At 40.4% G+C, this 25,735-nt stretch overlaps 1 pseudogene; it reads left to right on the top strand.

Annotated features, from left to right (window-relative positions):
* The first annotated feature begins 1,174 nt into the window (after positions 1 to 1,174).
* Positions 1,175 to 2,272, top strand: LOC145164038 (MDIS1-interacting receptor like kinase 2 pseudogene; annotated as a pseudogene).
* The last annotated feature ends 23,463 nt before the right edge of the window (positions 2,273 to 25,735 follow it).

Here is a 25,735-nt window from a genome sequence, read left to right as displayed (position 1 = left end):
TATTCCATCATCATTGGGTGATTTGGCATCTTTGACTGACCTTTATTTGGGTCAAAATCAACTCTCTGGTTGCATTCCTACTGAACTTGGGAATTTGAAGAGTCTCATTCATCTTGCGATGAGCGAAAATAAACTTACTGGTTCTATTCCTTCATCACTAGTAAACCTCAGCAACCTACAGACTCGGAAACTTCGTGTGAACAAATTATCTGGTTCGATTCCACAAGGATTGGGAAGTCTAGACTTGTTTGAGCTACAAATTGCATATAATCATTTTTCTGGCCAGTTGCCTGACGATTTGTGCCATGAGGGAAAGCTTCAAAGGTTAGTAGTAACCGATAATCAGCTCACTGGGCCTATTTCAAGAGGATTACAGAATTGCCCTAGCTTAATTAGGGCTCGTTTTGATCAAAATCAATTCATTGGAGATATATCCACTAGCTTTGGTATCTATCCACGCTTAGAGTACCTTGATATCAGTCACAATAATTTTCACGGGCAGCTTTCTCAAAACTGGAATGAATGCAAGAATTTGACATCCTTAGTGATGGCCTATAACAACATCAGTGGTAGCATACCACCAGAGTTTGGAAATTCAACTCAACTACAAAGGCTTGACCTCTCTTCCAATCATTTGGTAGGTGAAATCCCAAAGGAGTTTGGGAAGATGACAAGTATGCTGAATTTATCTTTGGCTAATAACCATCTTTCAGGTATTATACCTCCAGAGCTCGGATTTTTAGAACTCCTTGAAGTACTCGATCTATCCGCAAATAGATTGAATGGATCAATGCCAAGAAGCATTATTCAATGGGAACATATCCACTACTTGAATCTTAGCAATAACAAACTTGATGAGCAAATTCCATCAGAGATTGGTAAATTAGTTCAACTTACAGAACTTGATTTATCTCAAAGTTTGCTGACAAAAGAGATACCATCTGAAGTTCAAACTTTGCAAAATTTGCTGAAATTAGATCTTTCCCACAATATGCTATCTGGTTCTATTCCTAATGCTTTTACAAATTTGCCTAGTGGAATTGATATTGACCTGTATTACAATGAGCTCACTGGTCCGGTTCCCTCAAGCCCCAATTTTGTGAATGCTTCCGTATAAGGCAATCCAGGTTTGTGTGGAAATGTTATGGGAGTGAAACTCTGTGCAAGTAAAATTATGAAGAAGAAAAATGATCTCTTTCATCATAGGCTCATCTTTGTAATTATTCTCCCCCTTATCGGGGCAATTTTACTCGGTTTATTCACGAATGGCCTCGGTGCTTATTGCCAACAAAAGAAAAAGTCTCCACAAAATACATTGGAAGAAGAAAGTGGTGATTATTTTTCCATTACAAGTTTTGATGGAAAAATAGTGTATGATGATATCTTGAAGGCAACAAATGATTTTGATGAAGCATACTGTATTGGGACCGGAGGATATGGTATTGTTTACAAAGCCGAGCTACAACCTAACAATGTGGTAGCCGTCAAGAAACTTCACTCATCATTTGAGAATGTTGATCATAATGGATTCCTTAATGAGGTACGATCATTAACAAACATAAGACATCGAAACATAGTGAAACTCTATGGATATTGCTCCCATGCCCGCCACTCAGTTTTGATTTATGAATATCTTGAAAAGGGAAGCCTTGGATCAATCTTAAGAAGTGATATCTTAGCAAAAGAGTTGGATTGGTTGAAAAGGGTCAATATTGTAAGGGCTATAGCTAATGGTTTGGCTTATATGCATCACGACTGCTCATCTCCTATAATTCATAGAGACATTTCCATTGCCAACATCCTTCTTGATTCTGATTATGAAGCACATATTTTTGATTTTGGCACGTCCAAGCTTTTAAAGCTAGACTCATCCAACTGGACCGTAATTGCAGGCACCTATGGTTATATTGCATCAGGTAACGTAATCGTATGATAGTAGTTCTAAATCTTCTTAGAATCGTTTGGGCTTGATATAGCTTTTTATATTTATTTTATCTTATGTTTCTTTGGATGTAGAGCTTGCTTATACTATGGTGGCATCGTTGCACTAGAAGTGATAATGGGAAAGCATCCAGGTGAACTACCAACATTGTGTGCTGATTACCTGGTATTTGCAAATGTGGGAGATAGTCGGATTCCACTTCCCTCACCACACGTTGAGAAACAAGTTAAATTGGTTTTGAGTCTCTCAAGAGCATGTTTGAACTCCGATCCACATGAAAGACCTACAATGAGCCAAGTTTCAAATCGATTAATGAAGGATCTGATATGAATTGACATCTTTGGCATGATCGATATAGTGTGCATGCAATGTTCTTTATTTTTCGGTAGTTTTCTATGACGCCTCTTGATAAAATGTAATTATTTGAATGTCTTCGTGTTGAGTATCTTTTCATATGTTTTCTTATAGCTGAAACATCCCAAAAATACAACCCAAAAATTTCGTTTTCAAAACATTATTTAAAACCATCATTATAACATCCGGTTTACCAGGTATACTGTTTTGAGTATTCAATTCAAGGACTTTGGAGGGACTCGACGAGTCGGTGCCTCAACTCGTCGAGTAGGGTCGCGACTGGTGACGTGGTTAATGAATGGACTCGACGAGTCGGAGAGATGACTCGTCGAGTCAACGCTGTTGACAGAAACCCTAATTCTCTCGGGCCTGGGCCTATTTAAAGGCTCTTAAGGCCTCTTATTGCGGCTACCTTTCAGAGAGAGAACCCTAAACGAGTCCTTAGTGTTTTGGGCAAGAGAGAGAGCCATTTTGAGCTTCTTGGTGGATGGTTTGCAAGGAAGAAGGAGGTTTCAAGCTAAAAGGGGCAGAGGAGGTTGTAGATCCGCGATTTACAACCTAGGAGCATCAGTTGGAGGTATCAATTCGGACCCCTTTTCTTCCCTAATTGTGTAGATCTTCCTTTTGAGGATTAGGGCTTGTATTATCTTCTTCGTGGGGTTTTGAGTGCATCAAACCCCTCTTGTGAGCTGGTAGCATAGATCTAGACCTTGTAAGGTCCAGAAAGTCAGAAAGTAGAAATCCATTGTTGTGCAACCATGGGGTTTGGAGGTTAGGAAGCTTTAATGGAGTCTAAATGGCATATTGAGCGAAATATGCCATGAATGGACATCAAGATCGTACCTTTACGTGACTTTTGGGTCCTAGAAGGCCAGATCTATAAATTAGAGAAACAGATCTGACCTTAGAAGGTCAAATGAGTGTTGCCATGGAGGAAACTCGCCGAGTCCATGAGAGGACTCGACGAGTAGGATCGTGTTGCCCCGCGATTCGTGATCAGTGGAAACCCGTCGAGTGAGAGGTTAACTCGACGAGTCGAGTGGGGCCTTAGGAGGAGTCTGAGGACACGCATGGACTCTCCGAGTCACCTGAGTGCACTCGGCGAGTCTGGTCAAAGTTAGACCGTTGACTGGTGTTGATTTCAGTTGACCTTCGGGTTTGGTCAAACTGTTTCAAGAGAGGCTATGGAGGGGTAGAATGGTCTTCTACCCATTCTTTAGAGATGAGGATGTAAAGAGAGTATTGATTAGAGATATTATCATTTTGATAGGCGGAGGCTAGATCGGGGATATCAAACGCGAGATTTTACTAGACATCATCGAGGTGAGTCTTCTCACTATACTTTACCTTGAGAGGTAGTTATGTGTGACCGGAAGGTCTTATGTGCTTACATTGAGTACTGTGTTGTTATGCCTTATGTTTTATGCTGTGCATTATTTCTTTGTGATTTATGCTATGCAGAGTGTTACAGACCGGACCGAAGGGTCCGAAGATTTATGAGGCCGGAAGGCTCAACCAGACCGGACCGGAGGGTCCAACTAGTTAGACCGGACCGGAGGGTCCAACGAGCTATGACCGGACCAGAGGGTCCAACGAGCTATGGGACCGGAAGGTCCCCCTGAGACACATTTACCGGAAGGTCTCGCAGAGTTTCAGCCTCGAGTGGCTAGTTGTTGTGTGTAGTATTTTGGGGAACTCACTAAGCTTCGTGCTTACCGTGTTATGTGTTATGTGTTTTAGGTATCTCAGAGGATCGCGGGAAGGCACCGGCTTGATTGTACACACCAGAGAAAGAGTCATGTTTTGAGGATCCTGACTTATTAATGAAGTTGTGTTTTGTAATTTGAATAAACGAGATTTCTATACAATATGTTACGAAAAGTATGCGATTTTAAAATGAAAAATTTGTTTGAAAAATTACGTTGTTACAAGTTGGTATCAGAGCCTTGGTTTGAGGGATTCGGATGCACCTTCGGGTAAATCTGGACTCAAACTGAGGAATTGAGAAAAGATTTTCAAAAGAGATAAATTTTTCTAAATGAGAAAGAGTTTAAGAGAAAAAGAGTTGGAGCAGTGTGTATAATCAGCCAGAGCCCGAACGGTGATTTCCCAAAATACCCTTACGTTTGTACTATGAGATATGCTATGAGATATTATGCATGATAGAGATAGGCTAGGTATTTCATATGTTAGGACTAGAGTGGCCTGATTTGTGATGCCTTAGCCTAGGAGTTACTGTTATCTGTGATGTGCTTTCGAGCATGTGCTGAGTAAGAGTATCCAACAGGAATCCTCTAGAGAGGGATTTGAGTAGAGGAGTAATCTAGGAGAGATACCTAGATGAGCATTTGAGGAGTCTATTGAGAGAGTAGTCAGATGCCCGCATGGGGTAAAGTTGCTTGAGTTCGGTGGTATCCTTAGAGTATGAGGAGAGCAAGTGGGTAATGACCTAGAGTGGTTTTACATGTTGGAAGAGATTATTCGATGCCCGAATGCTGCTTGCTTCGTGCTTTGTGGAACTCTTGATGATGAGAGTCAGCTACTAAGTGAATATGACGATATTCAGGAGGTAGATGGCTGGCATCATAAGGAGTTCTTCAGCAGCTGATGGTGGAGAAGTGTGAGAACCTAGGAAGATCCTAGGAAAGGGTGACCCTAGTAGGATGAGTACACTGACAGAGTAGGATATTTCACAGAGGAGCGAACACGCATGACGGGGTTGGTGATTGAGAAGGTCGAGCAGCTACTTAGGAACTCGGGGATGGTCCATGTAGAAAGTATGGGTAGATGTGGCAGGTAGTATGGGCCCGTACTACTGAAAGAAGAGGACCCATACTCGATACAGGGAACATTCCGGAGGTTTTAAGTAGCAGATCGAGAGGTGATTTCATGGTTCGAGTACCATGATTTGCAGCAGATCAAGAGGTGATGTCATGGTTCGAGTACCATGATTCGTAGCGGATTGAGAAGAGATAACATGGTTCAGGTACCATGATTCATAGCAGATCGAGAGGTGGCCACATGGTTCGAGTACTATGACCCGTGGCGGTTAGTGTTACTGGTTCTACCAGTTATTCCGTTGTGATTGGTTAGACTGAGATCAGATGTGAAAGAGTATGGGGCCAGAGGGCCATGATGAACGAGTTTTAGTGGAGCATCCCTTGAGAGGGAAATCGAGTTAGCTCCGAGGAATTTTTGGTAGGATGTCAGATGAAGTCGCAAGGCTCAAGGATGAGTAGAGGTGGCGGTTATGGAGGATTGCGGCATGAGTTGAGCAATCGGTCGATAGTGGAGATGTCACCTTCTGTGACATGGATGGTATTATTTCCGTTTCCTGTGGGAAACATAAGAGGTGTTGAGAATGCGGTTTCTGAGCTTGGGGGTAAAACCGTGCGGGTTAGCATTGATGGCGACCTTCCATCAGAGTATTTGGGCAGTATGTCTGCCGAGAGGTAATGTTAGAGGATGAGCAGGTTGTCAGTGGGGACTGAGATGGTTAAGGACAAGGATACACCCTATTTGAGCATAGTAAGGCATGTATTAGCTGCAGAGGCAGACGATCAAGAAGAGGATATTGGGGCGGTGGCTCTTATTGTCTATGATGGGTATCGAGTGTGGTAATGGGGTCTCCGCTCTTATTACAACCCACGTGATGGAACGTTGGTTGAAGAGTCGAGGATGAGGAGTATGAAAGTTCATTATTTCAGATTAGGAGTCAGAGTTACTACTGGACAGTTGGGATGTCCGGTAATGGGATGGTATGAGATTCTGTATGATTAAAGGCAATCATGATGAGAAGTTTCTGAGGATTTCATTTGAGATTCGGGGTATTTGGAGTTGCGGGGTCTCTATCGGGGAGACCACCGAGAATTGCGTAGTACCTTCCAAGAGTAAGTGTGATGTTCCTGGTGGAAACAGTCTGTGGAATAGATTTTTTTTGGTGTGCCAATTGGTGATGGTTCGAACCCTGAGTGGGGGAGAACCGGGTATTCTATCGAGAGGATCAGAGATTTGTTCAAGAGCGGTTAGGGAACTAAATAGAGACATGCACTATGGATTCATGAGACCAGGGTTATTGGTGGTCAAGGTGAGGGCAGATCGAGATAATGCATGTTGTACGTGTTAAGGAAAGGATGAGTGTCTCCACGGCAAGTGGTCGTCGGTCGAAGACCGTGTGGTGGCTAGTAAGGATAGTTTCGACGGCTGGGAATTTCTGACTCAAGGTATGGGATTCTGAGCAATAGAGGAGGGAATTTCGGATGTTCGTCAACATGTTCTGAGTCGTTGACAATTCTTCCGTGTTTCAATCGAGAGTTGAAATATTCCGAAGATACGTGATGCGTGGCATGAAGATTATTTGTGAATCCTGAAGGAATGCATTGTTGTATGTGTGTATGATGCTGTAAGTAGGAGATCAGTGGTTGAGACAGGACATCAAGAGGTTCTGTGATGGTGTACTGAGGTATCCGAGTACGTTGTTCTAAATTTTGGATTATTTTGAGACTTAAGTTATGGGATGACGAGGGGTGTATCAGGTGTCTACGGTTCCAGTGGGAGCCCTTTCAGCTAATTGACATCAAGCAAGATTATTTTAGAATGTGGATTGCAGCAGGGAAAGGTGTTTTGTTATGGCAGATGTCGTCAGAAATAGCAATGCATAATTTGGGTAAGTGTGTACACCTATGGTTGGTCCACAGGGCATGAGTTAATGATCACAGTGTGGCGTCGGCTTGAGGATGAGATTATGAAGTGGTAAGAGCAAGGGCGGTAAGACTACGGGGAGCCGTAGTACTCACTATTTAGTGAGAGGTTGTGGTGATGCTATAGGGAGCCGTAGTACTCACTGTTCAGTGAGAGGTTGTGGTGATGCTACGGGGAGCCGTAGTACTCACTATTTAGTGAGAGGTTGTAGTGATGCTACGGGGAGCCGTAGTACTCACTATTCAGTGAGAGGTCGTTGTGATACTGCGGGAAGCCGTAGTACCCACTAGTCAGCAAGAGAATGTTGTGACGAAGTACTCTCTGATCAGAGCGTGACGCATAAGAGTTTTGGGCTTGGGTAGCCCTAATATTTGAGTTTGTGGGAGCCTAGTGGTCGAACTAGGGGCGAGACTGGGGTCTCCATATTTGTCGGGAGTCGTTATATTCTGAATTGAGTAATGGTTGTCGCGACCAAAGGGAAGTGGATAAGTGAGGAACGCATGAGTTGCGGGTCATGAGTCATGAGTTGAGTGGTTCGTTGGGACGAGTGGTTCCAATTCTGTGCCGAATCAGACTCTCGAGTTGAGTTCGATTCTAGTGGTGTATTGAGTAGACAGAATGAGATTCCATATTCAGAGATGCATTTCATTTGAAAGGGGGTATTGTTCCATCTGGTGTCTTAGACCGGAGTGGGTCAATTCATTGGTGTGAGAAAACCGCGAAACGCATGGAACTAATGAGTAGTAGATGACAGAGATCGAGAGTGAGTCGAATTCTGTATTCGCTTGAGGTAAAGCGAACGTCGCGACTTGTGTGTCGCAATGGGCCGAAATAGTTGTATTGCTAAGGAAGTCAGTGAGACGTTTTGGTACATGCAATGAGTAACCTTTGGAGGTTCAATTGCGGGGTCGGGAGATGACCTGGTGCTCAGTCTTGAAAGGGATATTGAGAAGGGAGCCGAGGTTATGTGTGTCAGATGTCGGAGGACGCTTCTGAACAAGCATGATCATTTTTCGTGCCTGAGGTCAAGATGTTGAGGGTTCGTGTTCAGAAGGGTTGTGATTGCAGTACAGTAGATGAGTCCCTGGTGTGATGTGATCCTTTCATCCCTTGGTATATGATCTGGGTTGTTTATCATGTCTGGGACGAGTGATCGGTAGCCAGTTTTGGGCATGGACTTGTTTTTATCGGTCCCCACCAGAGAATCAGAGGTGCGATGAGCTATCGGGGTTTATTATTCGAGGAGCGAATAACGTGGTGACATCTGGAGAGAGCGGTCTGGCTGTGTGTCAGGCTACTAGAGTTTCCAGATTCTTGAGAGTCAGGAGGGGTAGCGTAGTGGCAGTGGGTCTGTCCTTTTCCAGGGAGGAGTTCCTATTTGGATTCAGGTGCCCAAATAGGAAGACAGCTGTGTGGTATGAGATCCTTTCGATGGTGCTGTTCGGTTATTGGATTAGATCTATATGTTGTTGAGAAGCGATTTCGAGGGCGACATCTAATTCAGGTGGGGGAGAATTGTAACATCCGGTTTACCAGGTATACTGTTTTGAGTATTCAATTCAAGGACTTTGGAGGGACTCGACGAGTCGGTGCCTCAACTCGTCGAGTAGGGTCGCGACTGGTGACGTGGTTAATGAATGGACTCGACGAGTCGGAGAGATGACTCGCCGAGTCAACGCTGTTGACAGAAACCCTAATTCTCTCGGGCCTGGGCCTATTTAACGGCTCTTAAGGCCTCTTATTGCGGCTACCTTTCAGAGAGAGAACCCTAAACGAGTCCTTAGTGTTTTGGGCAAGAGAGAGACCATTTTGAGCTTCTTGGTGGATGGTTTGCAAGGAAGAAGGAGGTTTCAAGCTAAAAGGGGCAGAGGAGGTTGTAGATCCGCGATTTACAACCTAGGAGCATCAGTTGGAGGTATCAATTCAGACCCCTTTTCTTCCCTAATTGTGTAGATCTTCCTTTTGAGGATTAGGGCTTTTATTATCTTCTTCGTGGGGTTTTGAGTGCATCAAACCCCTATTGTGAGCTGGTAGCATAGATCTGGACTTTGTAAGGTCCAGAAAGTTAGAAAGTAGAAAGCCATTGTTGTGCAACCATGGGGTTTGGAGGTTAGGAAGCTTTAATGGAGTCTAAATGGCATATTGAGCGAAATATGCCATGCATGGACATCAAGATCGGACCTTTACGTGACTTTTGGGTCCTAGAAGGACAAATCTATAAATTAGAGAAACAGATCTGACCTCAGAAGTTCAAATGAGTGTTGCCATGGAGGAAACTCGCCGAGTCCATGAGAGGACTCGACGAGTCGGATCGTGTTGCCCCGCGATTCGTGATCAGTGGAAACTCGTCGAGTGAGAGGTTGTTAGGTGTGTCAAACCCAACAAATAAAGGGGTACAATTGACTCCAAAAACACTGTTACTTTGCACTAAAAACGTAATACAAGGTAAGCAGGGTCGATCCACAGAGACACGGGACAAATGCTTATACCTTTTTGCGCAAGGTATAATATGATCACAAAAAGGGGGATTTAAATGCAATGATTCAAATAAGAGCTAATTTAATGAGTAAGCAATTGATTAAGTGAAATAAGTTCAAGATTTGTAAGTACTCCAACTCTATGCAAGACAAATTAGCAATGTGATTCCATGGATGACAAGATATTTGTTTAATTCTATCTAAGTTGGTACTTGAAAGTGTTAACAAGCTCTAACACTTCCCATTCACCACAATAATTAACCAAAACAAGCTCTTTGATTAACCCTAACCTTACCAATCTAATCTAAACAAACTCTTAGAATTAGGTTGAAAGATTGCATTAAACTTGATGTGAATGTTCCCAACAACACTCAATACTCCTCATAAGCTCGGGAGCATAAGAATGTGTGAATAAGATTTACACTAAATTCATTCAATAGAAATCAGTTTAGTGCTTGTTACCTAGTCCAATTTACAAAACAATTACGGATTTTGCAATTAGATAACTTGAATGATCTAACCCTAATTCAAATGGCCAATAAGAATCACAATTAGAATCAAACATTCGATTGAAACAAAATCAAATTCACTAGATAGAAAATTGAAAGAAAACATCAAGTCATATGATTGAAATCACAACTAGAAGTCAAGACATAAAGTTGGAGAATCTAGGGTTCTAGCCACTCATGACTAGAACAAGATCACAAATCTAGAAAATGAAATTAAAGTACTTACAAAATGAAATCAAATGTTCCCAAGTGTTAATCAACTTCAAAATCCTCAAGAAAATCGCATTCTCTACTCCAAAAGTCGACCCCCTCTTAAAAAAATTGGTTCCCCCCTTTAAGAATGGTGAAAAACTGCTTTAAAACCCGCATTTACGTTTACACGGCCCGCGTAAATTAACACTGTCGTTTACGCGCCCGCGTGTATACGCAAGGCTTCCATTTACACGGCCGTGTAAACGTCTGTAAAGACAAAATCTTCGTTTCTTTGATAACTTGCTCCTCGGTGCTCCGCAAGTCCCGAAATTTTGTCCGCAACTCTTATTTACCTCCTCCAACAAGATCCTACCTCCAAAAGTCCCTAAAATATCACAAAAGTATGTGAATGAAATTGCCTCATGAAAAATCCCGAAAAACATGCAAAATGCATGAGTTTAAGCCTATATGCAATGTACTTTTATGAAATAAAGCTACAAAATGGGTACATGAAATGCACCTAACAAATCTCCCCAAGCTTAAACCTTTCTTGTCCTCAAGAAAGAACAAGAAAATTTAAACCGGAGAAAATAAAATAAAAGAGAAGAAAAGAAAATCAAAGTTAAACTTTTTTTTTGAAACTTGATGCAAGAAATCAAAACAAACATGAAAAATATTCAACCCAATCAACCCTATTTTTGTACCAAAGTTGAGAATGTACCTGTCGTGCCTTGAGTCAACTTGGCTTTAATCTCAAAATATTATATAACAATAGAAATAAGACTTTGGTCACTCCCTAATGCAACTCAACAGAATCAAAGATCACTACACTTGTTTCCCTTTAAAAACATCAAGTCAATTCATGGAACAAATTATGGTCTTACTCTCGTGAAATTATATGTGACAAGACATGCTCAATCATCTTTGTTTTACAAAATATGACAATGACCGACTCCAACTATTTGTTGATTAACCACAATCGTTTTCTAAAAAAAATATCTTCTAAAAATTACCTAGTATTTACCCAGATTGGTTACAAATTTCAAACCACTTACACCAATCAAAGTAATTATCATTCAGTCCCAATGTCATAAGTTCAAATCCAAGTCCAAAGGAATCTTTTGGCAGCCAAACATTTTCCTAAACATATTATTCAATTAAACTATAAACACAAATATATACAAACTTTCTAATTACATCTTCCTACAAATAAAACTCATGGCTTTCTTTGAAATCCGTGTAACGGGCTTCCAACCAACACATCCAGATCAAATGACCTTAGTGTGCTATATTTAAAAAGATCCCTCGGGTTTACTTGCCCAAACCTCAAAGGCCACAGATTAGCTTTATTTGGTTATTATTAAGTTCATGACTTTCTATGGAACCCGTGTAGCGAACTTTCAACCCAATCAGTCCCAAACAATTTTTGCTTTAGGCGAATAGGTGTAGAACACCCCTCAGAGTCTACTTGTTCGAGTCCCAAAGGTCACAGATTAACTTAATAACATTTTTTTTATTTTTTTTATTTTTTTTATTTTTATTTATTTTTTTATTTATTTAGACATATTCACTAACTAAGATAACACATAACACTCTAGTTAATTTATTTGTTTGGCCTATTTCTTTATACTTTCGTCCTTGACTTCTCTATTATGGGACATCTCACGGTCTATTACCGTGAGGGGCTTCTAGACATTTTTTGGGGGACTGAAGTTAGCATGCAAAGACCCGCAGGTATAGTTGGAAACTATGTCCCCAAGCAGGGTATATAAAAAGGAATGAGTAGAAAGGACTTTTTAGAGCGCTGGAAGGCTCGGGACATTGACATTTTGTATTCTTTTTATGAATTTTTGAATTTGGCATTTTGAGTTCAATTGAGCATCTACTACTCATAAGACCAGTCATACGTCCCAAAGAATTGACTCATACCTGCTGTTATACTCCAATGTTGACAATCTTCTCACTTTCTGTTTTGCACGAGTAGCTTCGGAAGGTGTGTTCGTGTGTGATTAACTTGCTTTTAGATTTTTCAATAAAAAGAGCAAGCCAATTTCAAGGCACATGACTCATTTACCAGTTCAACTGTTTTGAAAAGATTCGGTTGCTTGGGATTGGATCGTTTTTTTATTTATTTATTATGCAATGAATGCAATGCAAAAATTTAGATGCAAACAAAATGCAAAGAAAATAATAAAAATTAGAATAGAAAGAAAATCTTTTTGGTTTTTGAAAAATTTTCCATGCAGAAAAAAATGAAAAAGAAAATGAAATGAAAATTAATGCAATATGTACAAAACTACATGCAACGGGATTTATGCATGGATGGATGCCCCTCCCCAAGCTTAAAATATAGCATCGTCCTCGATGCTTGGAGAGAGGCATAGCCGGCCTATTGAGAGTCGGATGGTGGAGGATGGTAGCTGGGTTGGGAATGGGTCCAAAACAGTCACAGATGCATACCAATTGAATTTTTAAGCAAAATATGAACGACTAAAGATATGGAAAGAATTTACCAAATCGTTCTTGGAGCCTTGCAATTATGGTGAGAACCTCATCTTCATCCTCCCCAAGCTATCCGTGAAGTATTTTTGGAGCCGGAGATTCATTTTCTAGGCATAAAAAATAAGTTTAAAACCATTTGGGACATTAAAAAAAAATTGAAATTTACCAAGGGCTAAAAAGTTTTAAAAGAAAGGAAACAAATAACCCCGGGTTGCCTCCCGGTTAGCTGCCCTTGTTTTAAGTCGTTGGCTCGACTTGGCCCCTGAATGTGCTTTGTTCTAAGTAGCTGGGCCTTTACAACACATTAACCTTCTCGCCACTTCCTTCAATTGAAAACTTATCTTCTACCTGACTTTTTTTTTCTTTTTAAAGCACCTGCTCACAAAATGCTTGGCATAAACAATTAGTAACACCGTGTCCCCGGCAACGGCGCCAATTTGTTAGGTGTGTCAAACCCAACAAATAAAGGGGTACAATTGACTCCAAAAACACTGTTACTTTGCACTAAAAACGTAATACAAGGTAAGCAGGGTCGATCCACAGAGACACGGGACAAATGCTTATACCTTTTTGCGCAAGGTACAATATGATCACAAAAGAGGGGGATTTAAATGCAATGATTCAAATAAGAGCTAATTTAATGAGTAAGCAATTGATTAAGTGAAATAAGTTCAAGATTTGTAAGTACTCCAACTCTATGCAAGACAAATTAGCAATGTGAGTCCATGGATGACAAGATATTTGTTTAATTCTATCTAAGTTGGTACTTGAAAGTGTTAACAAGCTCTAACACTTCCCATTCACCACAATAATTAACCAAAACAAGCTCTTTGATTAATCCTAACCTTACCAATCTAATCTAAACAAACTCTTAGAATTAGGTTGAAAGATTGCATTAAACTTGATGTGAATGTTCCCAACAACACTCAATACTCCTCATAAGCTCGGGAGCGTAAGAATGTGTGAATAAGATTTACACTAAATTCATTCAATAGAAATCAGTTTAGTGCTTGTTACCTAGTCCAATTTACAAAACAATTACGGATTTTATAATTAGATAACTTGAATGATCTAACCCTAATTGAAATGGCCAATAAGAATCACAATTAAAATCAAACATTCGATTGAAACAAAATCAAATTCACTAGATAGAAAATTGAAAGAAAACATCAAGTCATATGATTGAAATCACAACTAGAAGTCAAGACATAAAGTTGGAGAATCTAGGGTTCTAGCCACTCATGACTAGAACAAGATCACAAATCTAGAAAATGAAATTAAAGTTCTTACAAAATGAAATCAAATGTTCCCAAGTGTTAATCAACTTCAAAATCCTCAAGAAAATCGCCTTCTCTACTCCAAAATTCGACCCCCTCTTAAAAAAATTGGTTCCCCCCTTTAAGAATGGTGAAAAACTGCTTTAAAACCCGCATTTACGTTTACACGGCCCGCGTAAATTAACACTGTCGTTTACGCGCCCGCGTAAACGCAAAAAAATACACTGCGCAGAAATCTACGTTTACACGGGCGTGTAAACGCAAGGCTTCCATTTACACGGCCGTGTAAACGTCTGTAAAGCCAAAATCTTCGTTTCTTTGATAACTTGATCCTCGGTGCTCCGCAAGTCCCGAAATTTTGTCCGCAACTCTTATTTACCTCCTCCAACAAGATCCTACCTCCAATCCCTAAAATATCACAAAATTATGTGAATGAAATTGCCTCATGAAAAATCCCGAAAAACATGCAAAATGCATGAGTTTAAGCCTATATGCAATGTACTTTTATGAAATAAAGCTACAAAATGGGTACATGAAATTCACCTAACAGAGGTTAACTCGACGATTCGAGTGGGGCCTTAGGAGGAGTCTGAGGACACACATGGACTCGCCGAGTTACCTGAGTGCACTCCGCGAGTCTGGTCAAAGTTAGACCGTTGACTGGTGTTGATTTCAGTTGACCTTCGGGTATGGTCAAACTGTTTCAAGAGAGGCTATGGAGGGGTAGAATGGTCTTCTACCCATTCTTTAGAGATGAGGATATAAAGAGAGTATTGATTAGAGATATTATCATTTTGATAGGCGGAGGCTAGATCGGGGATATCGAGCACAAGAGTTTACTAGACATCATCGAGGTGAGTCTTCTCACTATACTTTACCTTGAGTGGTAGTTATGTGTGACCGGAAGGTCTTATGTGCTTACATTGAGTACGGTGTTGTTATGCCTTATGTTTTATGTTGTGCATTATTTCTTTGTGATTTATGCTATGCGGAGTGTTACAGACCGGACCGTAGGGTCCGACGATTTATGAGGCCGGAAGGCTCAACCAGACCGGACCGGAGGGTCCAACGAGTTAGACCCGACCGGAGGGTCCAACGAGCTATGACCGGACCAGAGGGTCCAACGAGCTATGGGACCGGAAGGTCCCACTGAGACACATTGACCGGAAGGTCTCGCAGAGTTTCAGCCTCGAGTGGCTAGTTGTTATGTGTAGTATTTTGGGGAACTCACTAAGCTTCGTGCTTACCGTGTTATGTGTTATGTGTTTCAGGTATCTCAGAGGATCGCGGGAAGGCACCGGCTTGATTGTACACACCAGAGAAAGAGTCATGTTTTGAGGATCCTGGCTTATTAATGAAGTTGTGTTTTGTAATTTGAATAAACGGTATTTCTATACAATATGTTACGAAAAGTATGCGATTTTAAAATGAAAAATTTGTTTGAAAAATTACGGTGTTACAATCATTTCATTACCAAAGTATAAAATCATAAACTATGTGTTTCAAAATCTCATAATATCTATCACATATCAAATCTCATGTCAAATGTCATATAAAAATATCAGAGTAAAAATTCCAGGCTGAAGACTGTGGTGTGTGCCATGCGATCATCCCGAGCCCTTCCCTTTGCTACCGGAAGTACCTGAAACCAAAACTGAAAACTTTAAGCACGAAGCTTAGTGAGCTCCCCCAAACTACCACATACCATACAATAACATATATAACACATATAACATATACTGGGCCTTGCCCACTGCATCGGGCCCCGCCCGGCATCAGACTGAAGTCCGGAATAACTTGGGCCCTGCCCGGCATCGGACCGAAGTCCGGAATAAACTGAACATAACATAAGCATTAACATATAACATAATCATATATACTGCATCGGGCTTGCTCGGCATCGGACCGGAGTCAGGAACATATACACATATCATAAACATGCATGAATCACGAAGACATCAAGCATACATAACTACTTCTCGGGACCACCCCGGCATCGGACTGAAGTCCGGAACTACTATCATCTAAACGGGTCGGCATTGTGGTCGTAGACCCGTTCCTACTGGAAGGAAACTCACCTCGTATGCCTGACTGCTGAAAAACTAGGCGAGGGATCCCTATCTGCTGCTCCGGCGACTCTCCGACTATAAATTCCATAACAACACTTAATCAAAAATTGATAATCGTTCTTAGGGTAAAATGACCATTTTACCCCTGGTCAAAGTCAACGTCCTGACCAAAGTCAACCTTCTGGGTTGACTTACTCGCCGAGTCACCCTATGAATCACCGAGTCCCCATGCTAACTGACATCGCGACTGGTCGAACTGACTCGTCGAGTCGTTCTTAGACTCGCCGAGTCCTAGCGTAATCAGAAAAGGGGTATATCGACTCTAACTCGCCGAGTCCCTTTGTAGACTCGTCGAGTTCTTCAACTTTCATGTCTAAGTCCTGTCCAACCCACTGAGTCACCACCTCAACTCACTGGTTCCACCCTAATCAGAAAAGGAGTTAGGGTTCACGGCCCGACTCGCCGAGTCGGAGAACAACTCGCCGAGTCCTCCTTGTGACATATCCATTCAGCCGATTCTAAACCACTTCAATGCTTCCAATACACAGATCTGGACTCCCTAAGCTAGCATTACACGTAAAGTTGCTAACTTTACGTTCATGCATGATGATATGGAGCTTAAACACCAAAACATAACTATAAATGGAGGTTAAATGCATAGAATGGGGACATGGTCGAATAAAGGTGACAACTTTGAGCTTCTGGAGCTCATGAGTGTCTAGATCTGAAGTCCTTACATCCCCAAATGCTCACTATTCGAAAATGGAATTGGAAATGGCTCAAAAGTGGCAACAACAAGCTTTCATGAAGATATAAGTGAAAATAAGCCAAGGTATAAGCTTTATACCTTCAAAGTTTCTGAAATGCACTAGAAGCTTCGGATCTACTGCCTCTTCTTGAATCACCAAGGGTTTCCTTCCTTCTCCTAACTGCAATCACACAAATGTAAGGAAAAATGGCTCAAGGATGCACATTCGAGAGTAGGCTGTGAAGGTGATGGGGGCTGGGGTGAAGACTCATAATGTTGCTTAAATAGGGTGTAAACCCTAAGGATTAGGGTTTCCTCCTGATGGACCTACTCGCCGAGTCCATTCCTGACTCGTCGAGTAGTCCACTTAAACCCCGCGATTAAACTGGCCTCTACTCGACGAGTTAGGGCTACCAACTCGTCGAGTAGTTCTTATAAAATGAGCATTTAATGAACTAAATACGTACCGGGAACGGGGCATTACAATATCATTATGTAGTATATAAGAAAATAAGTCAATGAAGATTGCTATCATTCTACAAATTCATTACACAAGTTTCCCCTGTAATTTTACAATCTCTTTTCATCATTTTATTTTCATGTGAATTTTTAGTAACTTTTTCCATCACTTGGATTGCTAATAAATGTAAAATGTAGCAAATAACATATGCGGGACTCTTCTGCTTTCCTTGCTGTCATTTTTCAGTTTCAGTTTATGTGTTCTCTATACGAGAGACAATTTTAAGCATGTTTTAGTATTAATTACTTATTCAATCTTTATCTTCTGCAGGTTCTCAAGGAAATTAGTATCTCATGAAGATCAAACAGAACTGACTTTCTCGTTTCATCTTGAGAGAGATTCTCTCTAAAAGAAATTGATTACAAAACAAAATGAATCGAACAGCTGCTTCGATTCTCTCTCCTTCTACTACTTATACCAGCTTAATGGCTTCTAGACTAAGCTACTTGTTACCGAGTTATCTAACTGAAAAAAGAGAAATCTCTTTTTCACGTTATCTAGTATCTTCCTTACAAGCAATGTCTTAATCATGAATGTTACTTCTGTAGGAAATGTTTAGAGTTATTGAGATAAGATGTAGGAAGTAATTTGTGTATTTCTTAGGTAATGACCTCAATTTATATGCATTGCTAGGTTAACAAATGAAACTTAATAAATTGAGTATTTCTTAGGTAATAACCTAAATTTGTTTGTTACCTTATACTCTTTCACAATAATGCTTGATGATTACAAATGACATGGTTGCCCCTCATTGCCCTTGGCCTTGCAGACTAGAGAACACATTGAATTAGGGAGTTAAAAGGGTTTGGGTTGTTGGCTGCATGAAAGGTTCATGAAGGTAAGTGTGTTTTCTAACTACTTGTTGCATATAAAACATTCAAGGTTCATGAAGGTAAGTGTGTTTTCTAACTACTTGTTGCATATAAAACATTCAAGTTTCTTGTTATAAGGTTGTGATTGGATAGGATGAAGGGACCATAATGGTGAAAATTGGTCGTGAGGAGCCTGTAGCTAGCAGGATGATAGTGGAAAAGTTATATGGTCTAAGCAAAATGAGATCTAATTTGTTAACAACATCAAAAGCGTGGGAGCTGATTATGAGGTTTGGGTTTTTTCTTTATACAAAGATACAAAAAATAATAATACCTTTTCAATTTTTTTTCTTCATGTGAAATGACTTTTTTTTCCCCCTATGCTTCTTAGGTTTCTGATGGAGGGAGACCTTTAGGAGTTAAAGAAGATGTGATCTCTACCCACAAGTAAGTCATTATTGTTTAATGTGTAACATCCGTTTTCTAGGATGAATCGATTTAGGGTTTGAAGGAGTCAAAATGTTGTATTTTGGAAGAAAAGAAGCCTCATGACATGAGACATAGAGGCTCACGATGTGAGATGGGCGCATGAAAACTTTTGTTTGGGACTGGTGTCACGATGTGAGACATAGAGGCCCATGATGTGGCAGCTGCTGCAGCCCAATCCCATGATCTTTTAGGGTTTCCTTCGTATTTAAGCATCTCTAATATCATTTCAGGGTTTCTTATCAGCCCCAAACCCTCTTTCACCTCAAAAAAATCCTAGCCTTCATCCTTGCTTGATCTTTTGTCATTTTGGAGCTTTTCTTGGTTTGGAAGAAAGAGAAGAGAATAAGGAGAAGGTGGTATTGTGTCAAAGCTCCCTCCTTTATTGTTCTATGAGGCTAGATCTAGGTTTTGTCCCATTTTTCCTCTTGGTTGTGCAAGTTTGATGAGTGGAAACCATAAAGTTGGCAACTTTATGTGTTATTAGGGTCTTAAGAGTGACATGGAGTTCAACTCTAGTGAACAGTTGAGTTTTGGAACCTTGCATGAAAGTTGGATGTCTTTTCTTTAACTTTTGGCCCAAATGAGATCTAGACATGTATTGGACCTATATGTCTCAAAAGCATTGACTTTCTAGTGTATAATGAAGTTATAAGTGTTGGAGATAGTGTCTAAATCCATAACTATATTTGGTATGTACTTGACCCGACCCGGCATGGTCCATTTGGGTTGCACTTCACCCGAACAATTTACGGATAATCTTTTGAGAATAGTATAAGTTATGATTTATTAATATATTATAAGTTCTAATATATTAATATAAAATCATATTATTTAATTAGTGTTGATCTATAATTAATTTAGAATTAATTTAGAGATCAAAAGTATGACTAATTAAATATGGGCTCTTGTATTTATATAGTATGGGCTAATGCTTATTTGGAATGGGCTAGGCTTGCATGGAAAGTCCATGGATACTCCATGGAGCTTTAACCCATGGATCTCATGGAAATGAAAAGACATGGGTATTAGGGTTTACATGGATGTAACCCTAATCCACCACACTATATAAAGGAGGCTTTGGTTCTTGAAATCACACTAGTTGATGTGTGTAAACTAAGAGGGCCGATTTCAAGAAGTTTGTGACTATTCTCTCAAGTTTCCAAGTTTGTGGTGATTTGTGACTTCCATTTGAGGCATCCACATTATTGGTGCTAGGCTCTCAAACTCCAAGCAATCAACTTCTACTACAAGGTAAGTAATTCTACTAGTTTTATTTGATTCAAGTACCCCATGTCATGCTAGTTAGGATAAGAACCTTGGAAAAATAATTATTTGCATGTATCTTAGTCAAACATAGATCCAAGGTTTCTAGGGTTGCATGTACACCATAGGAGTGTTAGAATGCTGAAAACCCATCAGTGGTATCAGAGGCTGGTTTGTTTATTTGATACTTGATGCAAAAAAAAAAAAAAAAAAAAACTTGAAAATCGAAGTTGTGTTCAAAAGCTCGTATCAAAATTTCAAGTTTTGTATATGTGCTTACGATTCTTGAAATTTTTGATATGAACATTCATAAACATATGAGTTTAGAAGATCATAAAAATTATGTGCTAATAATTGATTAGATTAATTCTTGATCTTTATGTGTTTTAATGGAGTCCATAACTAGTTCTTAAGTTGTGGATAACCAAAAGTCACATTTATAAATAACCATTAAATGAACACATAGGTTACAAAAAATGAAGAGTCTTCATTTTTAATAACCATTAACTCATAAGTTATGAGAAATGAAAAGTTTTGAAAGTTTACAAAACTTGCCCTCAAGTTTTCGAACATGTAAAGTCATATTAAAAACTTTAGTTCCAACCCCTAGAATTTTAAAAGTTAAAATTCAACCCTTATACTTTATAATATTATAAGTTTAATAATATTTATATATGTATAAGATCAAGTCGTCTTACCGCTAGTACGCCTCATTCACGAAGCCGGTCTATAAGGGGGGTATAAGGTTGTTGCCTATAAAATGGCAACTTAATGGGTGTCCACTCTCACCCACCGCTTCCTTGATCGGTGGAGGGTCGTTAGCCGAACAAGTACGACAAGGACTTATAAATTCTCATTAAAAGTATAATGATAATACTAAAGTAACTAAACTTTATTGAATTCCCAATCTTAGTTATTTTAGGAAAATGTGAATAAGGTGCTAATCCATGAAATTACACTTTACACTTTGTTTAAGTCGTTAGTGGAGCGTGTGTGGTTAACCGGCACACTAACTTGAACTTAACAAGGTAGGTAAAGGGTGACTTAATGTTTATCATAGTATCGATGGAGCGTGTGTGGTTAACCGGCACATCGATTGAGGGGTAATACATTAAGGGTACCAAGTAATTTGCATGGTTACTTCACACCTTGTTTTGTGATCCTCGGCATCCCAGTCACAAAACTTGAAGGGCACACTCGAGATTGAAACATGCCATTGAAGAAAGTTCAATGAATCTCAAAGAATCTAGGAGTTTCTAAACCAATTAAAACCTAATTAAATATTTCGTTTTTCATGGTGGAAATTGGTGAATCGTCATTCACCTACCTTCAAATATCTTATAGCTTAGATTACGGCATCCCTCTTCTAAGTTATAAAATATTGTGTTGGGTCCTAGCCTTAATATTACATTTGGGTGTTTTGTTAAGGACTATCTCTATATCTAATCTAATCTATTCCCTCTTCTTTTCAGATGTCTTCCAATAACAATGCTTCTGGCTCAAACTTTACAGATTGGATCAGAAACATCATGAATCTTTGTGGGAGTGTCATCTTTGATGGGTCCAACTTTACAGATTGGATCAGAAACATCAGGATGGTCACTCGGTATTAGAACAAAGAATATGTTCTCGACAAGGAGCTGAAGGTACCCGAGCCAACTGCTACTCCTGAAGAGCTTGCTGAATATGAGGTACATGAAAGAGATGCTACAAAAGTGGCATGCATCATGATGGCCACCATGACAGTCGAGCTCCAAAAGTCCTATGAGGACTATTATCCTTTTGAGATGCACCAGGACTTGATGGACCGCTACCATCAAAGTGCTCGTCAAGAGCGATATGAAATAATCTCCTCCATGATAACAACCCGAATGAAGGATGGTGAACCCATCACGGGCCACATATAGAAAATGCAAAGGTATGTGGACCGTTTACTGAAGCTGAATGTGAACTTCCCTGAGGAGTTAGCAATAGACATCATTTTGCACTCCTTGCCATCGTGTTATGATTAATTCCGCATGACATATCACATGAACAAGGAAGAAGTCACCCTCAGCAAACTTCAAGGACTCTTGAAGACCGCCGAAAGCGGTCTAAAGGGTAAGTCGGTTGTTACTACTCCTACTCCTACTCCAACTGTGGCCAATGTCTTGGCAATCGGGCATGGCAAAGGGAAGAAGAGAAAGAACCCTTCTAAGGGTACCAAGGGTAAGACCCTTGAAGGCTCCTCTTCAAGCAAAACCAAGAAAGGTTTTGTCACTCCTTCTGCTAACCCTAATGAAGCTGAATGCTTCTATTGCCATGAAAAGTCGCACTGGAAGCGAAACTGCCCAAAGTACCAGCAAGATTTGAAGGATGGGAAAGTAAAACCCAACCATGCAGGTATATACACTATATTGTCTAATAACTCACCTCATTCTAAGTCTTGGGTCCTTGATACAGGTTGTGGTATTCACAGATGTTGTGATTTGCAGGGACTAAAAAGAAGTGAGAATGTGGAGCAGGGAAAGATAAACTTGATCATGGGAAACAGGAAAGCTTCACCTGTCACCAAGATATGAGTTTATTCCTTAGTGCTAAATAGTGGGTTTACATTAGATTTGAATAAATGTTATTATTCACCAGAAATGGCAAGAAATGTTATTTCCTTTCATGCATTGTATAAACAAGGTCTTACCTTTTATTTTGATAATAATAATGGTAGTATTGATGCTTTCTTTAATAATGTTCTTTATTTTAAAGCATTACCTTGTGATGGCGTGTATGAAACTGTATCTGTTGTAGATAATCTAGGAAATAATGTATTGTGTATTAACTCTTCCACTAGCTTAGATAAATCATCCTTATGGCATTGTCGTCTTGGACATGTAAGCAAGAAACGCATAGGCCAACTCCAAAAGGATGGAGTCTTGGAGTCATTTGACCTAAAGTCAGATGATAGTTGGGAATCTTGTTTGCTTGGTAAAATGACAAAGTCACCTTTTACTGGCACTTGTGCTAGGGGTGAAGGTTTGTTGGACCTCATACACACGGATGTGTGTGGACCCTTCAGAACCGCCACAAGAGATGCTAATCGGTTCTATGTGACTTTTACTGATGATTTTAGTAGATATGGATATGTCTACCTAATCAAGCATAAGTCAGAAACCTTTGAGAAATTTATAGAGTTTAAGCAAGAAGTGGAGAATCAGTTGGGCAGGAACATTAAGATGCTTCGATCTGATCATGGTGGTGAGTATCTTAGTACTAAGTTCCTTGACTATCTTAAGGAATGTGGGATTGTCTCACAATTGACACCTCCTAGGACACCACAGTTGAATAGTGTAGCTGAGAGGCGCAATCGGACCTTGTTGGACATGGTTCGTTCCATGATGAGTCGAGCTTCGCTACCAATCTCATTTTGGGGGTATGCCTTAGAGACTGCCGCCCATATCCTTAATCTAGTCCCTACAAAGAAGGTTGCCAAAACACCTCACGAGGTGTGGACTGGAAAAGTTCCCAATCTAGACCACATCAAGATTTGGGGTTGCGAGGCTTTCATGAGACGCGAGACTCACGATAAGCTCGAACCCCGAAGCGAAAGGTGTATTTTCATGGGCTACCCACAGAAATCCTTTGGTTACATCTTCTACAGACCCAGTGATAATGTGGTCTTTGTAGCAAGAAGAGGATTCTTTCGAGAGAGAGAATTCATGAGCCAAGGAGACAGTGGGAGGCAAATTGACCTTGAGGAAATTCAAGAGTCAAGTGGTGAAGGAACCTCAATCCCTAGCCCTCAACCTGAGGAGAAAACTCCTGTTGAGCCGACTGAAGAATCTATACCTCTGAGGCGTTCCACCAGAGTTAGGAATGCACCTGAGCATTATTATGGTTTTCATATTACTGCAGAAGGTGAGACACTTATCAGTGATAACACACTAGTAAATCTGGATGCGCCTAACAGCTACAAGGAAGCCATGGCAGGCCCTGAGGCTGCTAAATTGAAAGAGGCTATGGATAGCGAGATACAGTCCATGTATGACAATCAAGTTTGGAACTTGGTTGACAATGTACCTGATCGTAAGATAGTTGGGTGCAAATGGATCTTCAAGAAGAAGACCGACATGGATGGTAATGTACACACTTATAAGGAACGACTGGTTGCAAAGGGTTATTCTCAAACTCCGGGAGTTGATTATGATGAGACCTTTTCACCAGTGGCCAAGATTAAGTCTATTAGGATTATGTTAGCCATTGCTGCATTTCATGATTATGAAATATAGCAGATGGATGTCAAAACCGATTTCCTTAATGGAAAGTTGGCTAAAGATGTTTACATGGTTCAACCAGAGGGTTTTGTCAGTACATAGTACCCCAATAGAGTGTGTAAGCTCGAGAAATCCATTTATGGATTAAAACAGGCACCTCGCAGATGGAATCTTTGCTTTGATGAGAAAGTCAAAGAATTTGGCTTTTCAAGGAGTGAAGATGAATCTTGTGTCTATATCAAGGCTAGTGGGAGTATAGTCAGCTTTTTGGTACTGTATGTGGATGACATACTACTCATAGGAAATGACATCCCAACCCTACAGGAAGTAAAGTCCTGGCTTGGGAAGTGTTTCGCTATGAAGGACCTTGGAGAAGCTGCCTATATCCTAGGGATAAGGATTTTGAGAAACAAGAGTAAAAGACTAATTGGACTTAGTCAAAGCACCTATGTGGACAAAGTGTTGAAAAGGTTCAACATGCATAACTCCAAGAAAGGAGAGTTACCCATCCAGAGTAACGCCAGATTGAGTAAGACACAAAGCCCTAGTACTGAGGCTGAGATAGCAGAAATGAGTCGAATACCTTATGCTTCAGCTGTAGGATCGATCATGTATGCTATGACGTATACTTGACCTGATGTAGCTTTTGCTTTGAGCATGGTTAGCAGGTATCAGGGGAACCCTGGCAAGGCACACTGGACTGCGGTAAAGAATATCCTCAAGTACCTACGGAGGACTAAGGACTGGGTCCTTACCCTCGGTGGCAGTGAGGACTTGAGAGTTGTAGGGTACAGTGATGCTAGCTTTCAGACTGACAGGGATAATTTCCCCTCTCAGTCGGGCTGGGTCATTACTCTAAACGGAGGGGCAATTACTTGGAAAAGTTCCAAGCAGGAGACAGTGGCTGATTCCACTTGTGAATCAGAGTATATAGCAGCAAGCGAGGCAGCAAAGGAGGCTATATGGCTAAAGAACTTCATCGGAGACCTTGGAGTTGTACCAGCTATAAAGGAGCCAATGGAGATTTTCTGTGACAGCAATAGTGCGGTTGCCTTAGCTAAGGAACCAAGAGATCATGGGAGATCCAGACACATTGACAGAAAATATCACTTCATCAGACATCGAATAGAAGAAGGAATCCTCGTGGTAAAGAGGGTATCATCGGATGAGAACCCAGCAGATCCCCTCACGAAGGGACTGAGTCGGGCTAAGCATCTCGAGCATGCTCGGAGCATAGGGCTGAAAGATGATATTAGTTTTAGTAGTTAGATAATCTTGAAATTTGTAAAATGTAATTGACATTTGATGATAAATAAAAGCTGTTATTTATGAGTAAAGTGTTGCTATCTCTTGTCAATCGTTTACTATTATTTCTTTTTGCATGTTTTGACTTCCAGAATAATTATGTTATGGTTTATATCATATTATTCAAACTCTCCACAGTCGGTCATATGTTGGAAGTAGATATGAATCAAGACTGTCATGGGTTGGCTTGTAGAGGTCTAAGATGTTAGACAAAGCGGGGCTACAACACTCATGAGTGCTCATAAGTTCTGAGTATTGGATTCAACCCACGATCACTTGTATCACTTCATGGAATTTATCTCGAGTGATCGTGAGACGGTAATATCAT

Source organism: Lactuca virosa, chromosome 3, assembly GCF_052849685.1.
Source record: "Lactuca virosa cultivar CGN04683 chromosome 3, Lactuca_virosa_CGN04683_v6, whole genome shotgun sequence".
Taxonomy (NCBI): Eukaryota; Viridiplantae; Streptophyta; class Magnoliopsida; order Asterales; family Asteraceae; genus Lactuca; species Lactuca virosa.
The sequence above is the reverse complement of the archived record's forward strand: the minus strand, read 5'-3'. Positions and strand labels throughout refer to the sequence as shown.